The sequence below is a fragment of the Aethalodelphis obliquidens genome, unplaced genomic scaffold, assembly GCF_003676395.1.
Source record: "Aethalodelphis obliquidens isolate GAN/ISIS:26980383/991018 unplaced genomic scaffold, ASM367639v1 scaffold7, whole genome shotgun sequence".
NCBI classification, from domain to species: Eukaryota; Metazoa; Chordata; class Mammalia; order Artiodactyla; family Delphinidae; genus Aethalodelphis; species Aethalodelphis obliquidens.
Genome location: NW_020837951.1, coordinates 44,178,605 through 44,200,301, shown reverse-complemented (window position 1 = coordinate 44,200,301; position 21,697 = coordinate 44,178,605).

The following is a 21,697-nucleotide window of genomic DNA, read 5'->3' as shown; positions in this document are numbered from 1 at the left end:
AGTGAAGTCTTGAAAACAGAGGGAGCCAGCTGAAATGATTCGAGTGAGATTAGGAGGATGATGGACAAGAGGTAGGAATGGAAGGGCATGTGATGTGGTGTTCAAGGAAGTGTCTTGAAAAATTAAAGCAGTGATGCTGAAAACGTACTTGTACCTGATTATCTCATGGCTGAGTTGATGTGGCCAAAGAGAAAAGGCTTATATGTAGGCACATGCTTCAGAAAAGATTTCTGTGGACAAATAGGTTTGGAAAATGATGTATTATATATACTATTTGTATTTTAGAGATCCAAAGTTCACATAAACATATTGACACCTCATGGAAATTCTCTTTCCCCTAGACTTTTAAACTTTGTGCCTGTGTATGTGTGTGTGTGTGTGTGTGCGCGCGTGTGCGTGTGTGTGTGAAATACCTACTAACAGCTCAAGGAAAACAGCACTTCCAGAGCATGTTTAGGAAACAATGCCCCAGATAATGTTTGGAGGATGTTAGGAAGACTCCCTCATGCCTACCAGTATGAAACCAAACTGTCAGGGCTCTTTTCCTTTTTTTTTTTTTTTTTTTTTTTTTGTAATTATGTAATTATGGGAGGTTTTTTTGTGATTGTAATAATTGTATATTTTTTGTAATTTATAATGACAACTTTTTTTTAAAGTATTTTTTTGTAGTTGTTAAAAGACTAATCGTTTGCTTCTAGGAGTTTACCCTTTAGGCCGAGGCCTTAGAAGTTGTGAAAAGCTGATTCTTTTTGCAAAATGGGTTTAAATCAGGACTAGTGTGAGAGGCCATGAAATGTCCTGAGAAGAGTTAAAGGCTCAACCTCAGCATGGCCATTGGTGGACGGAGGGGTGAGGATGCAGGTGGAGAAAGTCCTGGGGAGAGTAACAGCCAGTTCTGGTGTCTCCAGGGTCTGGCGGCACCAAAACTGTGTTCACTCAGCCACTGACTCACTTTGACTAAGTGTGGTTTGTTTTTGTAGCTCTTTCATTCTGATTTCTGGCCAAGCAGGCAGCTCCCTTAGGGGGTCTGAGAGAGTGATCTCCATGACTAAGTCCTGGGAGCAGGGCATGCGCCAGTGTCCTGGTCATCTGCTCTGGCTTCTCCTAGGATACTGCAATTTTTCCTCAGGGTGAGCAGAAGAAGAATGACTTTCAGAGGATGACATTTACAGATAAGTTCTGTTTGAGCGAAACAAACTGCAAATGTGCAATGATCCAGCCAAAGATAATTGAAAAGATTTTATTTAAGTAACAACAACAAAACCTCCCAACCAATCAGTTCCTGAAACCTACATTTTATGGTGGTAACTTAAGTTACAATTAAATGATGCCAAGCAGCTCAGAGTCACTCCTGAGCACTCCCACATCATGGTCCCCAATTTAGTTCACTTGGGGCTTTTGGATTCTCAACCAAAAGCAACTTACAGAAAGAATTTTCTTCTGTGACAAACATTCAAAGCTGTTACAATTTGATCTGTCCTCTCTCTCTGTGTTTCTTTCTCTCGGCTTACTTTTAGCTTTGTCCTTGTTTGTTTTATAGATTAGGCCTGATTTTAAAGTATCTGTAAATCTTTCCCTAAGTAAAGGACAGCTTGCTACTCTGTATGCAAATGATATACATGCCTGCCTTAAAAATTTCAGATTGACTTTGAATTGACCCCGTGCTTTATCCCTCAGTGGAGAAAAATGAAAGGATATTTATAATACCTGTGGACATTGTGTAAGATACCAGTGGGAGTTTTCCCCAACAGTAGATGAATAGCAGAAACACGGGCAGACTAAAATGTGGCAGATATAGGCAAGAGGCAGATTGAAACTGATTTACATAGCTGGGTATTTCTTACTGTAGCTCTCTGTGGTTTCTCCCTTTCAGATACCTACAATGCTATAATTTTCTGTATAAATAAAGAATATAAAACTGAAAAAAAGCACACATATGATCACATACCAACAACTGAGCCCCCAAAAGTTTATAGTACAAGTTTCATTTTTTCTTTCTAAATATATTATAATTTTGAGGACAGCTTAAACAATTTTTACAGTAACCTTTTTACCACCTAGGGGCAAGCTACAAAAGTCTCATTTATGTTGGAAGTTCATGTGCTTCAAAATACATACCCCACTGCACATCAGTTTTCACCATTAGCAGAAATGTTCTTTGTTTTATTTTTGAACCTCTTTTCTTCACACTGCCTTAAAAATTAAAATAGAGCAGAACACTGACCTGGGATGAAATATGGATTTTTTTATGCCTCTCTCAAACTCACATTTTATTAAGGTTATTGAAAATAAGATCACTTCACTTAAAAATGCCAGAGAAACCCAAAGGATAAAATTGCATGAGATTAACATACCTATTCTTATCCTACAACAAACATATCTCCGTCCAAACCTCAGAGTTTCTTGGACTACACTATTTCAGAGCTGCATTTTTTTAGTGTTTAGTTTTGATTTCCACAGTAGCACATTAACTGTCCCATGTTCTCAAATGAAAATGTTGAAATTCTCCAGGTCACTTCAGTAGTGGCTGGAACCAGAGTCTTCATATCCTAAGGATCATGAGTTAAGTCTCTTCCCTAAAAGTGTTGCATTCACTGGCTCACAGTGACGCGACTGGAAGTGCTGGGACTGAGCATCCCAAAAGGGCATGATTGGGAAGGTAATGAAAGACAATAATCTCCTTTCTTTGCCCCTTGTCTCCCTTCATGAGGACCTCCAACCCACCACCTGTTATGTCCAGGGCTCACAGACGCCTTTCTATTCCCTTTATTTATCAAGAAACTATCTGATATCAGTCTCATTCACTGAGTGCCTAGCAATAAATGTTTGTTGTTGAATGAATAAATGAATGAGTGAATCCTTTACTTTCCAGTGTGTGGAGACTAATTAGAAAGAAAGATTAAAGAGGATGAAATGGGTCATACAGTATGAATAGATCTTTCTGGCAATAAAAGAAAGAAAATAAATCACACTTGGGTCTTCCAACCCCAGTCTTTTCTTCGTAGGGTAAGTGGGAAGAAATATGGCTAAGAAGAGTTGATAACCTGTTTCAGGAGCAGAAGGAAAATGAGAGGTGACAGGAGAGGGATAGAACCTTCTGGTAGAAATCAAATTATTCCAATACTTTCCCATGTGTTCTGGCCTGATGTCATTATTGAGGGCAAAGGACTATTCAGAAGGGAAATTACTGTGGCATTATGATGTGTTCTACAGCAGGAAGGAAAGAAGTCAAAGTGCTTAGTGGAAGTTAGAGATATGTTTGCAATATATACAGGAGTAGCTGTACAGGCCCCTAAACTTTGTGGGAGAAAGACTGGGTTTGGCAAACCTGTCGCATTTGCTGACAGCTCTGCAGTGCAGGTAACGAAGCACGGAGCTACATTTCCTTGAGGTGGAAGCTCGGCCTCCTGGTTCCTGGGTGAGCTACTCTGGGCTTAAAACTGCCCTTTCTCTCTGTCTTTAACCTCCTGGTGGTCCCTTGTGTGGTAGGTGGGAGAGAAGAATGGAGAATCATCAAGGGAAATGAGGTCACCCCCTGTGTGGGAAAGAAGAACTTAGGATTCCTCCATGCATGCTATGCTGAGTCAAGGAATGAGATTCCTTTATACTTCCTTCTGGAGTAATCATCAAAATGCTGTCTGTCTTGTGGGTCACCATCTCTTTACTGGGAGATGCCAGAGTTAAATAATGTGTTGCCTTTACTGGGGGAATTTGAATTTTATGACATTTCTCTCATTAAGCAGTGAGAAAATTTGATCCTTGTTAATGGGAATTCTGTCATTATTATTCAGCCGCAGAAAAATTGAGGTGTTTTACCAAAGCCTTCTTAGCCCTCTGCAAACAAAATGAGGAGGAAAGCTTCCTATTCTGCCTGTGCAAAGAGTGGCTTCTGGGAACAGAAGTGCCGACTTCAACCTAAAAGGGGTCTAGACGCCTTACACTGTGATTCTGCGTCTCTTACCTTACAAGAAAGAGAAGAACAGCAGACCCTGGCATCCAGGAGCTGGTCTGATACTCACAGCCAGTCCTCAGTGTTGTTAGAAGCTGGGCTGGTGCTCACAGCTGGACATGCTATTCTCCTGTTGGACATAAACAATCTCACAGAACACAAGCATCAGGCAAGAGCGCTCTCAGCCCGTGATAAAATGAGAAAACTGGAGCCCACTTCATAACTTTGTTGAGCACAGAGAGAAGAAAAATCACCGTGTAATCCACAGAGTACCAAACATCCCCTTTCTTGGCTAATATGAAGGACTGCTACTTCTTTTCCAATTACAGCTCACTCTAGTCTGCCTTATTTATAGGTACAATTTATTGAGAATTGTTGCCAATTGAGAATTGTTTCAGACAGCCTTCAATCCAGAGAGAGCCCCTACTTCCTTAGACCCTGCCTCAAAATACCATAAGTCCTTTCTAATACTCTCTTATTGAGATACCCACAGTTCCTTGTGGTGGGTGTTCTCCTTTGCTAATAAACCCCCAACTTGTTCATCCACGGATGTGTACCTGGTAGCCTTTGGCTGGAGTGAATTGACACCTCACTGTTCCTGGAGTGTGATAGCCTTCTGTTGGACACTTCAGGACTTTGGTCATTGCTTTTCACACACCTGCTGCTAATACCTGAATCAGAAGACTGACATAGGCTATAGATACATGAAAGTTCGGACTCTGATTTGCAAATGAAAGAAAACCTAACCCGAAAACTCACTAAGAAAAAAAAAGGGGAGGAGAGTCATTATCTCATTTAATGAAAAATTCCAGGGATACATCTGGCTTCGAGAAAGTCTGTATTAAAGGACATCCTGCCATTTGCAACATGGATGGACTTTGAGGACATTAGGCTAAGTGAGATAAATCAGACAAAGAATGGCAAATACTGTATATCACTTATGTGTGGAATCTAAAAAAGCCAAACTTGTAAAAATAGAGAGTAAAATGGTGGTTACTAGGGGCTGGGAGGGGGGATATGAGAGGTATTGTTTAAGGGTACAAATTGCAACTAGTAATAAATAAGTCCTAGAGATCTAATGTGCAGTATAGTAAATATAGACCACAGTATTATATTATAATCATCAAACTTTCTAAGATACTAGATCATAATTATTCCAACCACTAAAAAGAAACGATAATTATGTGATGTGATGGAAGTGGTAATTATCACTACGATGGCAATCATACTACAATATATAAATGTATTGTATCAACATGTTGTATGTCTTAAATTTTTACAACATTATATGTCAAATATATTTCAAGAAAAAAGAAAGTCTGTGTAGGAGATTGAAACAACATAATCAAAAATTGTTTCTCTCCATTTCTCATACATTTTTCTACTGTATTGGAAACGTTCATCTTTTTTGTTGGTTCTTATAAGCCTGCCACAATGCATCAGGAAAGTGCACTGCTCAAGTGGCCTAGCCTGGGTCATGTGATCCCCCTCTGTAACTAGAAATGATCCCACCCAGGCCAAATGGAGCAAGAGCTTGAGATATGGGAACTGTCAGGCTGAAGTTCATTGCACATTATGAATCTTACTGGGGGCAGGGATTTGAGAGGCAGCGACTGAAAGCTGGAGCAAAGAGAGTTTGTGGAAGCACAGGTTTTAGAAGCTGTATAGATGAAAGGAAAACCCTAGTCCTGCCCATGCTTGCTGGTATAGCACTACTCTAAGTAGCATTTTAGGGCTGGACGGACGTTGATGGGGGAAATATCAGAAAAAGAGTTCAGGGGATATGTGGAAGCTAAGAGCAAGATTTTAATGTTTAAAGTACAGTTGATCCTTGAACAACATGGAGTTAGGGGCATCCACTCTCCACGCAGTCAAAAGAGTCCACGTTTAACTTATCGTCATTGGCCCTCTCTATTGGAGGTTCCTCTGTATCCGTGGATTCAACCAACCTTAGATCATAGTGTAGTGTAGTAGTGCGATAGTATTTACTATTGAAAAAAATCCACGTATAAGTGGCCCCATGCAGTTCAAACCTGTGTTGTTCAGGGTTCAACTGTATAATTATGTGGGTCCAGTGTTTTCCATTAAGAAGTGAATACACACATAATAAAACAGGCCCTACGGAAGCAAGAAGTGACCTAGTTTTCCTCTGCCTGGACAGCTCTCCCTGTCACTCTTCACTGCTTTCCTAGTCTTCCTCAGGTCCCAGCTAAAGAACGTATCCTCTGGGCAAGTCTTTCCCAATCCTTTAAAGGTCAGATTCCATCTGCTATAAATTTCATAGTATAATTTCTCTAAAATTTGCACAGCATTTATCACAGTTTTAATCTTCAATTTATTTATGTAATTGCTTGCTTAGTATCTGATTTCTCTATTAGACAGCAGGGTCCAGGAGGGCAAGGTTTTTGCACCTAGTGTCTTATCTGGCACATATGAGGTGTATGCATTGGATATTTACTGATAAATTTATAAGCAAACACCCCAACAGGTGCTTTTAAAAGTATTTAAAAGCATTCTATACTCTTCTAATACAGACTGTGTTATTGTCTCCTTAAAGGTCATAAAGGGTGAACAGATATTCAGCCACATCAGATGAGAGATCTGAAGTCTACATTATGACCTGAGGACAGAACAGTGCCTTTCAGCTTTATAATCATGAGGATTGTTACCAAATGACTGCTTGGAGTTCCTGTTCTTGGCAACACCATGATGCTACAGGAGACCTGAGTCCGAAGGTTGCCTGTTTTATTTCAGGTCAGCTGAGCAAGAACCAAGTGAGTATCATTGACCTGACAACATACACCAATGGCTTCTCACACGCACTGAAGGTTTTTTTGGGTTTGTTTGTAGCCTCTATTCCTAGTGACATGGTTCTTTGTAACAAGTAAACTAAGACATTTGTCTGTGACAGTGATTTTCAAACCATCACTGGGGAAGTAGCAGTTTTTGAATTTCCAAACTGTTGAGGAATACCGTTTTAAGATACAATAAAAGTAAATTACTAGTAAACAAAAATACACAAAATACACGCCTAAGTTTTTATAGGTGAAACAAAACTACTATGTCAAGTTGCTAAGAAAAGTTTCTAAACACTCTCAGTTGTGTACTTTTCTTGTTTCTCGTGGCAACCTTACTTAATCTACAACTGATATCTTACTATTTGCAATGGCAGAAAAGTCTCAAGACACCAGTTCAGTTCACACGTATTGTGTGTGAAACCCCCAGCAAATTGTTGTCTCTCTCACCAAATGAGTCTGTAAAGGTACGAAAGTCAATATCAGCAGATAAGCTTTCTGTTCATACAGTGCAATTTGAGAAGGTAACAGGAGTGTTATGGGGCTCCACATGACTATTTAACATTTTTTCTATCAAATATTAAATATTAAAAATTCAGTGGAAAACACAGAAGATACCTAAAGAGTATGAAGTGAGTGAAGCATTTTATATTTGGCCAATGTTTTAAAACTCATTATCCACTTTAAAAAATAAAATGCATATTTGTTTAAAATCTGGGGCTTCCATTTCTATTACCCTAGAATTTAAATATAAAGAAAGAGGTGGACTAAAGCACTATAACATATTGCCCTCTTACAACAAATTTCAGATCATAAGAATGGTAAATGTGGTGCTGTTAAAATGATTTTGTTAACTTGTGGCCAGTACGACAAGACACTTCATTTCAAATCATTGGTTTTCTAGACAAAATATACCACTGGGATGAAATCACATTTCCTTTGACAATCTGTAGGAGAAGGAAGGATCTGTGGGAGAACTACATTATCATAATTGTGAGATTAAAAAGACACACACAGCTAGCATCCAAGTTATCCAACACTGGGAGCCTGTAAAGCTTGATTATTGCAAAGGTGGATTGGCATATTAATTAAAAAGAAGACTGACATTTGAAGCATATTTTAGATTTCATGGCAAACTTCGTCATTCTAAATATAGTTTCAGATAATTATGACACATTTGGTGTTAAGCTATTTTAGAATTCAAAACACTTCCATCTTGGAATGGTTGCAACAAATCAGGGTGTTTGATCAAGGCTGCAGAGAAAAGACAGTGGATTTAATATTCCAGGTCTCCTCATATTCTGCTTTTAGCTTTTATTTTCTGTGCAGGTTAAGTTGATAGAGCTTTTGCAAGGTGATGGTATTCTGAGTGCAAATGGGATTTGACATTTTGAGTGTAAATAAGAATGGTTTGTCTTCCTGCAATATAAGTCACTTTTCACCAGCAGTTTAAATAAAGTGAAACCCACAGAAATGTAGGGTTATTCATTTTCTTGTAAACCATCCTGAACTTCATTTTCTTCAGTTGTAAAATCAAGCTGTTAGACAAGATACTCTCCAAAGTCCCTTCCAGCGCTAATATTTCAAGGATGGAGTTGTCAGACATTCGGGTTTAAGTCCTGGCTTTGTCTCTTTACTCCCTGTGTGATCAGGGAGAGGTTGCTTAAACTCTGTAAATCTCAGTTTGCTTGGCTCTAAGATAGGGGTTAAATAATTATTTCAGCACATATTTATTGAGTTTCTCTTTTGTGCAAGGCAGTGAGGGCACCGGTGTGGATGTGGCGGAAATGGTCCCTGCTCTTGTAGAGTTTACATTCATCCATTAATTCATTCGTTCATTCAACAAGTATTATTGAGTGCCTACCATTTATCAGGCAATGTGGTGGGTGCTGGGGATACATCAGAAGATATTCGTAGCGTGGAGGCAGGTGGCCAAAAAGCCTCAGCAAACAGCAATAGGTACTATGATGGAAACAAACATGAAAATGAGAGGACAAGGCAGGAGCTATGTCCTTTATAAGGAGGTCAGAGAAGCCTTCCTTATAAAAGTGGCATTTATGCTGACTCTTAAAGGAGAATAAGAAACTAACTATGTAGAGTGGAAGAGAAGAACCTAAGTGCATCTGAGTAACAAAAAGAAGATCAATGTAGCTGGTAGAAGTAGGATGAGATGACCATTGGAGAAATATTCAAAGGCCAGACATGCAAAGGCCTTAAGAGTTTGCTTATTCTGAGTTGAATTAAAAACTACTGATAGGGTTTCCCCGGTGGCGCAGTGGTTGAGAGTCCGCCTGCCGACGCAGCGGACACGGGTTCGTGTCCCGGTCCAGGAAGATCCCACATGCCGCAGAGCAGCTGGGCCCGTGAGCCATGGCCGCTGAGCCTGCGTGTCCGGAGCCTGTGCTCCGCAGCGGGAGAGGCCACAGCAGTAAGAGGCCAGCGGTACCGGCAGGGGGGGCGGGGTGGGGGGTGGGGGGGGGGGGGGAAGCTACTGATAGTAATGATAGTCATATGACTTGATGATAGTAATGGCAAGATATGAACAGTCACTTGACCTAATTTATATTTAACATCTTTCTGGCTGTTTGGTGGAGCATGGACTGAGGGGCAGCAGTGAAGGAGGGAGGACTAGGCATGTTGCAGTAGTTCAGGCAAGAGATCATGCCAGATGGCCTCCAGGAGAGGCAGGGGAAGTGGGGAGATGCAACCTACTGCAGAAACAATTTAAGGCAAAACAATCAGATTTGCTCATGAATTTCATGTGGGAATTTAAGAAAATGGCAAAATTAAGGCTGTCCCCTAGTGTTGGGGACATAGGTTTAGGGAGGAGAATCAGGAGTTCCATTTTGGACATGCTGTATTGAGATGCTGCTAAAGAGACAGAGTAGAGCTGGCAAGTCGTCAATAAGATATGTGAGTCTAAAGCTCGTAGAAGAGGACTGGGATGGAGACAAGTAAATATGGGCACATCATGAGGAAAGGCCTCAAGAACAGATGAGATCACTAGAGAGCGGAGAGACAAAAATGATCACTAGAGAGCGGAGAGACAAAAATGGTTCTGAGCTCTAAGGAACTCGCCTATTTGGAAATCATAAGAACAGGTCCCATAGGAAAAACTATCAAAAACAGTCAAAGAGGGAAGAGGGCATAAAGACATTGTGCTGTTAGAAGCTACCAAAGAAGAGCAGTTCAAGAATGAGGGGGCTCAGAAGTGTTGAAAATTGCCAAAGAATAATGGAGATGAGAGAAAAACATCCACAGGAACAGGCAACGTGATGTTTGCTGGTCAGAGAAGATTGAGTGACATATTGGAGGAGGAATCCATTCTGCAGTGGATTAAGTTGTGCTGTAGGGGATGAGGGAGTGGAGATAACACTTCTGGAAAATTGGGCCAAGAAGAGAGCAAAAAATAGTAACTTGAGACAGATAAGGCTCCAGGGGGTTTTATTTTCCTTTTTAAAGATGGAGGTGTTGTATAGAATTGATAGTAAATAGCCAGTGGAGTAGGAGTGTGGGTGGCAGAGTCGTGGTGCAGAAGTTGCTGTTATAAAACATAAAAGACGGAACTGAGAGAAAGGAAAGTCCTTGAGAAGCAGAGGAAGGTTAGAGTCTGGAGCACAAACAGAGGGCTTAGCACAGGGTGTGGCATGTAGTGACTGGCCAGTAAAGATAGGTATTCATGATGGCGATGGCTCTAAGGAGCTTTTCCTCGTCTCTGTGTTGGCCTAGCCTGGGAAGAGGCTGCAGTTGGAGAGAAGAGTCCTGGGAGTGTAGAACAGTGGTGGGCTCACCAGTTTTTCAGGTCTAGTTATCAGTGGCTTCCTAATGTAAAACGGCAAATTTAGGGGAAAACATTCTTGACAATAGAGGTTTAATCACAGGGCAAGCCTGGACAGGGCAAAGAGGTTTGTAGGGACATTAGAAAAGAGTTCTCTTCCTTTGCCTCCTTCCCACACTCTGCCACCCAAAACCATTTCCTCTCTCGAGTGCAAAGTGGTGCAACCTCATGGAGAAAAATTTGGTAATACCTAACACAACTTCTCATGCATTTGCCTTTTTATTTATTTTTTTAATTTTTATTGGAGTATAGTTGCTTTACAATGTTGTGTTAGTTTCTACTGCACAGCAAAGTGAATGAGCTATAAGTATACATATATCTGCTCTTTTTTGGATTTCCTTCCCACTTAGGTCACTGCAGAGCATTGAGTAGAGTTCCCTGTGCGATACAGTAGGTTCTCATTAGTTATCTATTTTATGCATAGTATCAATAGTGTATATATGTCAGTCCCAATCTCCCAATCATCCCCACCCCCCCCCCACCTTCCCCCTTGGTATCCATGTTTGTTCTCTACGTCTGTGTCTCTATTTCTGTTTTGCAAATAAGATCATCTATACCTTTTTTTTTTTTTTTTGCCTTTTTACAAAGCACTTCTCTGCTGGGAATTTTACCCAGAAGATACACTCCACAAACATGAAAAACAAAAATGAAAACACATGCAGAAGATTCATCACTGTGGCATTATTTGTATAAACAAAATATTGGAAACAACATAAATGTTCATTCTTAAGAGACTAATTGAATAAACTGTGGTAGTTTCACACAACGTAGTACCATGCAGTTGTGCAGCTGTGAAAAATAATGAAGTGATAGTGATTTCTAGGATATATTGATAAGTGAAATATAAATTTTATATGTATATATATATATGTATAATTTTTTGGTAAGAGGTTACACAGAAGTATAAACAGAAACAAATGAAAATGATTATGGGAGGTGAGTAGGCATACAGGGATGGAAATGGGATAAAAGTGGGAACTCTTTGAAAATAACTGTGTATTTAGTTTTGACTTTTTAATTATGTAAATGTTTAAAATTTTCTAAATAAAAAGCAAGATAGATTAGATAGATAGGTAGATATCAAGTATTTCCAATTCCAATATTTTTCAATTCTGATTGTGGATTCTTTTTATTATAAATACTTTCCTTTTATTCCTATAGCCAGTGCCTCAGCTCTGTCCCTGATTTTCTCAGCTTAAAAATACTGGGTCAGTATTATCCTGCATTGTCCTGACCCCATGAGCAATTTGATTATGTACAAATTGCAGGCTGTCATTTACTGCCATATTTCACTGTAAGTTAAGCATCACTGTCTTAAAACATACTCTTAAGTAGCTCTTAATACTCTGTCTTAAGTGACACTTGACCTCCTGGGCCCAAAGCCAAGCAGTGACATGGTCCTTCTGCCTCTGGTTTTTGGGGCAACCTGTAAAAGTGACCCTTGGAAAGGTTTCCAGCTATTAGAAGGACATGTAATTCTCCTGTCTCCTTCTCCTGAGCAGTGGAAATAGTTGGTCAGTGTGACAGCCTCCTCACTCATTCCACAAGTAATTGTATCAGTTTGACATTGTAGCCTGGGGGATAGGGGCTATGAGAGAGTAATAGGATTTAAACTCCCAATTCTTTTCAGCTGCTGGCTAGGATTAGTGAATAGAGATAAATAGAACTCTTTTGCTATTTTTATAAATAACAGCTTTAATATAGGTTTAGATTTGAAACACCTGAAATTTCTCCAGAGATGACATATAAAAACCGCCAGTGGAAATGTACAGAAAACCTACCTTTGGTTAAGGAATCTGGCTCAGTTTCTCTCCCAGACGGCATTTGGGGAAATGATCTCCATAAGGTTTTATTATTACTGATCACTCTATACTCCTTCTTGGGCATTTGTCAACAAATTGCTCCAATAAAAGCACTTGTAATAAATCCCGTGTGCCCTGTGGATTCATTGCCTGGTAGGTACAATCCTTCTTGGAGATATTGCTGTTTAGTTGTTCAATGACTTTGTAATTTAGACTGTAACTGGTAGAAGGAAGAAAACAATTTCATCTTCTCAAAGTAATGATTTAAAGCTACTGTGCTGAAGACGTGAGAGTTTCATGGCTCTGTCGTTTCTGTCTTATTTCTGTGTTCATTAGAGTGTGCTCAAACTGAGGAGGGGATAGTTAAGTCTGAGAACTATGTCAAATCAAGCAAATGTGTTTACTCACGTTGGAGAAGAAAAGAGAGGGGACACATGCTTAAAGTATTCAAATATTAGAAGGGAATATCATTAAGGGGAAACAGGCTGATTGTGTTTCCAACAAGGCTGAACTGTAAGCATTGGTAGGAAGGTACAAGGGGGCAGTTTTGAATTTAATAGAAAAATGGATTTTCTAACACTATCCAGCAGTGGAACAGATTGCCCAGCACTAAAAATATCCAGGTAGAGGCTAAATAACTCTGTCAAGTTTATAATTTGTTAACCTCCAAAATCTCCTGTCAATTTTAAGAGTCAATTCATTCATTAATTCATTCCACATTCATTCAGGTATTAATTATTATTGAGGAATTCTCATGGATACCAAGTTACTGCCTAGACATTGTAGGAACAATGATAAATGACAACAGACATGGCACCTAGTATCACAATCTGGTAGAGAGAGAGGAGGGACAATGACCAAGTAATCACACAGTGAGTGCATGATGTTAAACTTGGATGAGTATGTTGAAAGGAAGAAATGTGGTCCTATTAGAGCATAGGGCAAAGGAGACTTCCTGAACATGGTGTTGGTGGGGTGGGGTTGTGAAGAAAGGCTTTCCTGCTGATGTCATGCCCGAGTAGAAAGTTGGGAGATGAGTAAATCTGGTATGGCGGGAAGGGGAAGGGAGGAGGAGACTTCCAAGAAGAATGAAGAGCATTTGGAAAGTCCTGTGGAAGGAGGGATCCTGGCATGTTTTTCCCAAACTTTCCTGCTAGTAAGAATGACCTGGGGATTAGGAACTAAGATGACGGAGTAGAAGGACATTCTGTCCCTCCCTCTTGTGAGAACACCAGAATAACAACTAGCTGCTGGACAGTCATCGATAGGAAGACACTCTAACACCCCAAAAAAGACACCCCACATCCAAAGACAAAGGAGAAGCCACAATGAGAGGGAAGGAGGGGCACAACCACAGTAAAATCAAATCCCATAACTGGTGGGTGGGTGACTCACAGACTGGAGAACACTTATACCACAGAAGTCCACCCACTGGAGTGAAGGTTCTGAGCCCCACATCAGGCTTCCCAACCTGGGGGTCTGGCAACGGGAGGAGGAATTCCTAGAGAATCAGACTTTGAAGGCTAGTGGGATTTGACTGCAGGACTTCGACAGGACAGGGGGAAACAGAGACTCCACTCTTGGAGGGCACACACAAAGTAGTGTGCGCATCGGGACCCAGGGGAAGGCGCAGTGACCCCAGGGGAGACTGAACGAGACCTACCTGTTAGTGTTGGAGGGTCTCCTGCAGAGGTGGGGGGGAGGCTGTGGCTCACCGTGCGGACAAGAACACTGGCAGCAGAAGTTCTGGGAAGTACTCCTTGGCATGAGCCCTCCCAGAGTCTGCCATTAGCCCCACAAAAGAGCCCAAGTAGGCTCCAGTGTTGGGTTGCCTCAGGCCAAACAACCTACAGAAAGGGAACACAGCCCCACCCATCCCATCAGCAGTGAAGCTGTTTAAAATTTTACTGAGCTCTGCCCACCAGAGCAACAGTCAGCTCTACTCACCAGTCCCTCCCATCAGGAAACTTGCACAAGCCTCTTAGATAGCTTCATCCACCAGAGGGCAGACAGCAGAAGCAAGAAGAACTACAATGCTAGAGCCTGTGGAACAAAACACCACATTCACAGAAAGATAGACAAGATGAAAAGGCAGAGGGCTATGTACCAGATGAAGGAACAAGATAAAACCCCAGAAAAACAACTAAATGAAGTGGAGATAGGCAACCTTCCAGAAAAAGAATTCAGAATAATGATAGTGAGGATGATCCAGGACCTCGGAAAAAGAATGGAGGCAAAGATCGAGAAGATGCAAGAAATGTTTAACAAAGACCCAGAAGAATTAAAAAGCAAACAAACAGAGATGAACAATACAATAACTGAAAGGAAAACTACACTAGAAGAAATCAATAGCAGAATAACTGAGGCAGAAGAACAGATAAGTGACCTGGAAGACAGAATGGTGGAATTCACTGCTGTGGAACAGAATAAAGAACAAAGAATGAAAAGAAATGAAGACAGCCTAAGAGACCTCTGGGACAACATTAAACGCAACAACATTCGCATTAAAGGGGTCCCAGCAGGAGAAGACAGAGAGAAAGGACCTGAGAAAATATTTGAAGAGATTATAGTCGAAAACTTCGCTAACATGGGAAAGGAAATAGCCACCCAAGTCCAGGAAGCGCAGAGACTCCCATACAGGATAAACCCAAGGAGAAACATGCCGAGACAAATAGTCATCAAATTCGTAAAAATTAAACACAAAGAAAAATTATTGAAAGCAGCAAGGGAAAAACGACAAATAACATACAAGGGAACTCCCATAAGGTTAACAGCTGATATCTCAGCAGAAACTCTACAGGCCTGAAGGGAGTGGCATGATATACTTAAAGTGATGAAAGGGAAGAAACTACAACCAAGGTTACTCTACCCAGCAAGGATCTCATTCAGATTCAATGGAGAAATCAAAAGCTTTACAGACAAGCAAAAGCTAAGGGAATTCAGCACCACCAAACCAGCTCTACAACAAATGCTAAAGGAACTTCTCTAAGTGGGAAACACAAGAGAAGAAAAGGACCTACAAAAACAAACCCAAAACAATTAAGAAAAAGGTCGTAGGAACATACATATCAATAATTACCTTAAACGTGAATGGATTAAATGCTCCAACCAAAAGTCACAGGCTTGCTGAATGGATACAAAAACAAGACCCATCTATATGCTGTCTACAAGAGAACCACTTCAGACCTAGGGACACATACAGACTGAAAGTGAGGGGATGGAAAAAGATATTCCATGCAAATGGAAATCAAAAGAAAGCTGGAGTAGCTATATTCATATCAGATAAAATAGACTTTGTAAAGAATGTGACAAGAGACAAGGAAGGACAGTACATAATAATCAAGGGATCAAGCCAAGAAGAAGATATAACAATTACAAATATATATGTACCCAACATAGGAGCACCTCAATACATAATGCAACTGCTAACAGCTCTAAAAGAGGAAATTGACAATAACACAATAATAGTGGGGGACTTTAACACCTCACTTACACCAATGGACAGATCATCCAAAATGAAAATAAATAAGGAAACAGAAGCTTTAAATAACACAATAGACTAGATAGATTTAATTGATATTAATAGGACATTCCATCTAGAAACAGCAGATTAAACTTTCTTCTCAAGTGTGCACGGAACATTCTCCAGGATAGATCACATCTTGGGTCACAAATCAAGCCACAGTAAATTTAAGAAAACTGAAATCATAACAAGTATCTTTTCTGACCACAACGCTATGAGATTAGAAACGAATTACAGGGAAAAAAATGTAAAAAACACAAACACATGGAAACTAAACAATACATTACTAAATAACCAAGAGATCACTGAAGAAATCAAAGAGGAAATCAAAAAATACCTAGAGGCAAATGGCAATGAAAACATGATGATCCAAAACCTATGTGATGCAGCAAAAGCAGGTCTAAGAGGGAAGTTTATAGCTATACAAGCCTACCTCAAGAAATAAGAAAAATCTCAAATAAAAAATCTAACCTTACACCTAAAGAAACTAGAGAAAGAAGCACAAACAAAACCTAAAGTTAGCAGAAGGAAAGAAATCATAAATATCAGAGCAGAAATAAATGAAATAGAAACAAAGAAAACAATAGCAAGGATCAATAAAACTAAAAGCTGGTTCTTTGAGAAGATAAACAAAATTGATAAACCATTAGCCAGACTCATGAAGGAAAAGAGGGAGAGGACTCAAATCAACAAAATTAGAAATGAAAAAGGAGAAGTTACAACAGACACTGTGAAAATACAAAGCATCCTAAGAGACTACTACAGGCAACTCTATGCCAATAAAATGGACAATCTGGAAGAAATGGACAAATTCTTAGAAAGGTATAAGCTTTCAAGACTGAATGAGGAAGAAATAGGAAATATGAACAGGCCAATCACAAGTAATTAAATTAAAACTGTGATTAAAAATCTTCCAACAAACAAAAGTCCAGGAACAGATGGCTTCACAGGTGAATTCTATCAAACATTTAGAGAAGAGCTAACACCCATCCTTCTTAAACTCTTCCAAAAAATTGCAGACGAAGGAACACTCCCAAACTCATTCTATGAGACCACCATCACCCTGATACCAAAACCAGACAAAGATACTACAAAAAAAGAAAATTACAGACCAATATCACTGATGAATACAGATGCAAAAATCCTCAAAAAAATGCTAGAAAACAGAATCCAACAACACATTAAAAGGATCATACACCATGATCAAGTGGGATTTATCCCAGGGATGCAAGGATTCTTCATTATACGTAAATCAATCAATGTGATACACCATATTAACAAATTGAAGAATAAAAACCATATGATCATCTCAATAGATGCAGAAAAAGCTTTTGACAAAATTCAACACCCATTTATGATAAAAACTCTCCAGAAAGTGGGCATAGAGGGAACCTACCTCAACATAATAAAGGCCATACATGACAAACCCACAGCAAACATCATTCTCAATGGTGAAAAACTGAAAGCATTTTCTCTAAGATCAGGAACAAGACAAGGATGTCCACTCTCACCACTATTATTCAACATAGTTTTGGACGTACTAGCCACGGCAGTCAGAGAAGAAAAAGAAATAAAAGGAATACAAATTGGAAAAGAAGAAGTAAAAATGTCACTGTTTGCAGATGACATGATACTATACATAGGGAATCCTAAAGATGCCACCAGAAAACTACTAGAGCTGATGAATGAATTTGGTAAAGTTGCAGGATACAAAATTAATGCACAGAAATCTCTTGCATTCCTATACACTAATGATGAAAAATCTGAAAGAGAAATTAAGGAAACACTCCCATTTACCATTGCAACAACAACAAAAAAATACCTAGGAATAAACCTACCTAAGGAGACAAAAGACCTATATGCAGAAAACTATAAGACACTGATGGAAGAAATTAAAGATGATACCAACAGATGGAGAGATATACCATGTTCTTGGATTGGAAGAATCAATATTGTGAAAATGACTATACTTCCCAAAGCAATCTACATATTCAATGCAATCCCTATCAATTTACCAATGGCATCTTTTATGGAACTAGAACAAAAAATATTAAAATTTGTATGGAGACACAAAAGACCCTGAATAGCCAAAGCAGTCTTGAGGGAAAAAGACAGAGCTGGAGGAATCAGACTCCCTGACTTCAGACTATACCACAAATCTACAGTATTCAAGACAATATGGTACTGGCACAAAAACAGAAACATAGATCCATGGAACAAGATAGAAAGTCCAGAGATAAACCCACGCACCTAGGGTCAACTAATCTATGACAAAGTGGGCAAGGATACACAATGGAGAAAAGAGTCTTCAATAAGTGGTGCTGGGAAAACTGGACAGCTACATGTAAATGAATGAAATTAGAACACTCCCTAACACCATACACAAAAATTAACTCAAAATGGGTTAGAGACTTAAATGTAACACCGGACACTCTAAAAGTCTTAGAGGAAAACATAGGAAGAACACTCTTTGACATAAATCACAGCAAGATCTTTTTTGATCCACCTCCTAGAGTAATGGAAATAAAAACAAAAATAAACAACTGGGACCTAATGAAACTTCAAAGCTTTTACACAGCAAAGGAAACATAAACAAGACAAAAAGACAACTCTCAGAATGGGAGAAAATATTTGCAAATGAATCAACGGACAAAGGATTAATCTCCAAAATATATAAACATCTCACGCAGCTCAATATTAAAAAAAAACCCAATCCAAAAATGGGCAGAAGACCTAAATAGACATTTCTCCAAAGAAGACATACAGATGGCCAAGAAGCACATGAAGAGCTGCTCAACATCACTGATTATTAGAGAAATGCAAATCAAAACTACAATGAGGTATCACCTCACACCAGTTAGAATGGGCATCATCAGAGAATGTATAAACAACAAATGCTGGAGAGGGTGTGGAGAAAAGGGAACCCTCTTACACTGTTGGTGGGAATATAAGTTGATGCAGCCACTATGGAGAACAGTATGGAGGTTCCTTAAAAAACTAAAAACAGAATTACCATGTGATCCAGCAATCCCACTACTGGGCATATACCCAGAGAAAACCACAATTCCAAAAGACACATGCACCCCAATGTTCATTGCAGCACTATTTACAATAGCCAGGTCATGGAGGCAACCTAACTGCCCATTGACAGACGAATGGATAAAGTTGTGGTACCTATATACAATGGAATATTACTCAGCCATAAAAAGGAAAGAAATTGGGTCATTTGTTGAGACGTGGATGGATCTAGAGAGACTGTCATACAGAGTGAAGTAAGTCAGAAAGAGAAAAATAAATATCGTATATTAACGCATATATGTGGAACCTAGAAAAATGGTACAATTGAACCGGTTTGCAGGGCAGAAATTGAGACACAGATGTAGAAAACAAATGTATGGACACCAGTGGGGGAAAGCGGAGGGGGTGTGGGAGTGGTGGTGTGATGAATTGGGCAATTGGGATTGACATGTATACACTGATGTGTATAAAATTGATGAGTAATAAGGACCTGCTGTATAAAAAAATTCAAAATTAAAAAAAGAATGACCTGAGGCTCTTGTTAAGTATACCACTTTCTAGCCCTTCCCCTTAAAGTATTATCTAGTGGGCTTGGAAAATTTAATTTATCCAATAACTTGAATGATTCTTCCCCTAGTTTCAGACGTGATGTTAGAGGGCCTTTCAAAGGCCAGTGTGGCTGAAGCGTAAAGGTTGCGGGGTTGTTGGATGAGAGGCTGGACATGTCCATGTATTGGGCACTGTCTTGAGAACAATAGGTAGATTTGTGGAATTGGTAAATGAAACCTGAGGGCATTTTTTTCTGATAGCTTCAATTTTCTCTGTGGTCGAAGGAAAAGAAGATGGTTGGTCATACCAGTAGGGGCAGTCTGATCAGGGATCATTACAGTTTTGAGGGACATGGAGAAGTGAGAGGGCCAGTTGTCTAGGAGAAACAAGTAGGATTGATGGGCGGTGTTGAGAGCTCACTTGAGGTGAGTGATTATGGATTTATAGTGGTAACAGTTTGCCATATTGTGTTTTTCTCCAGAAACTATTAGGTGCTTAAGTGTTACCAGAGAGAAAACCCAACAGCAGGGTTGATCCCAGACTAAATGTGACAAAATACAAAGACAAAGGAGTTTGCGGTATCAATGAGAGTGTTTTTTAAAAGAATTAGTTAATTAATTAATTTTAATTGATATATAGTTGATTTACAATGTTTCAGGTGTACAGCTAAGTAATTCAGTTATACACACACACACACACACACACACACACACACACACACACACATATATTCAAATTCTTTCAGGTTATTTTCCATTATAAGTTACTGTAAGATACTGACTATAGTTCCCTGTGGTATATAGTAGCTCCTTGTTGTTTATTTTATGTACAGCAATGTGTATCTGTTAATGCCAAGTTCCTAATTTATCCCTCCTCCTCCCGTCCCTTTGGTAACCATAAGTTTGTTTTCTCTGTGAGTCTATTTCTGTTTTGTAAGTAAGTTCATTTGTACCATTTTTTTAAGATTCCACATAAAATTATATCATATGATACTGATCTTTCTCTGTCAGGCTTACTTTATTTAGTATGATAATCTCTAGGTCCATCCACGTTGCTGCGAATGGCATTATTTCGCTCTTTTTTTTGGCTGAGTAATATTCCATTGTATATATGTACCACATCTTTATCCATTCCTCTGTCGATGGATATTTAAGTTGCTTCCATGTCTTGGCTATTGTAAATAGTGCTGCAGTGAACACTGGGTTGCATGTGTCTTTTCGAATTAGAGTTTTCTCTAGATCTATGCCCAGGAGTGGAATTGCTGAATCATATGGTAGCTCTATTTTTAATTTTTTAAGGAACCTCCATACTGTTCTTCTTAGTGGCTGTTTCAATTTACATTCCCACCAGCAGTGTAGGAAGGTTCTCTTTTCTGCACACCCTCTCCAGCATTTGTTATTCATAGACTTTTCAATGCTGGCCATTTTGACCAGTGTGAACGAAAGTGATTTTGAAATGAATGATTATACCATGTAAACTAGATAAGGAGGGAAGTGAAGAAATTAAACAGGCTGAAGGATTGCTTAGCATATAGAGGTCAATAGACCAGAGGTTCTGATGAGTCCAAATTGGGAATAGTTGGAACTACAATGTCACAGTCGAAGGGTAATATGCCCAGGTTCATGATTTGGAGATAGAACAGTCTTATATAACATTTATGTCCACAGTATTATGGGTTTGAGATAGGTTTTGTAGGATTGAGTGGGGAAAAAGTGAAATAAGTGAGAGGTAAAATCCTCTCATCTCTGCTACGATGATATAGGAAAATGAAGACTGGAGGAGGGGATTTGGCTTCAAGGCATGGCCTGTTTTTGCTTTCACTCTACTAGTCAATGTCAGGGTGGCTGTAGGTCAGGGAATTGGGTAGGGTGATGAGACTGCTTTAGGTCATCACAAACCACAAAAATCTTAGGGAGCAAGACAGCAATATATCACGGCTTGGAGCCAACAGAAGTCAGGAGGACATAGATACTAGAGAACAAAACATGGCAAGTGGCCAGGAGCTGATGGGGATGATTAGCGAGTGGAAGATCTGTAGACACTGAGCGAGAAGAAAAAGAAAGATTGAAAAATAAGCAGAAAGCCAAGTAAAATCAGGAACTGAGGTGAAGACAAGCTAGGCAAGAAAGCAGGTGCAGCACACCTGCAGTGAAGCAATCACCTTGCTTACTGCACTTGAGCTGTGTTATTTCCTTGTGACCCTGATGAAAACTGATCCAGGAC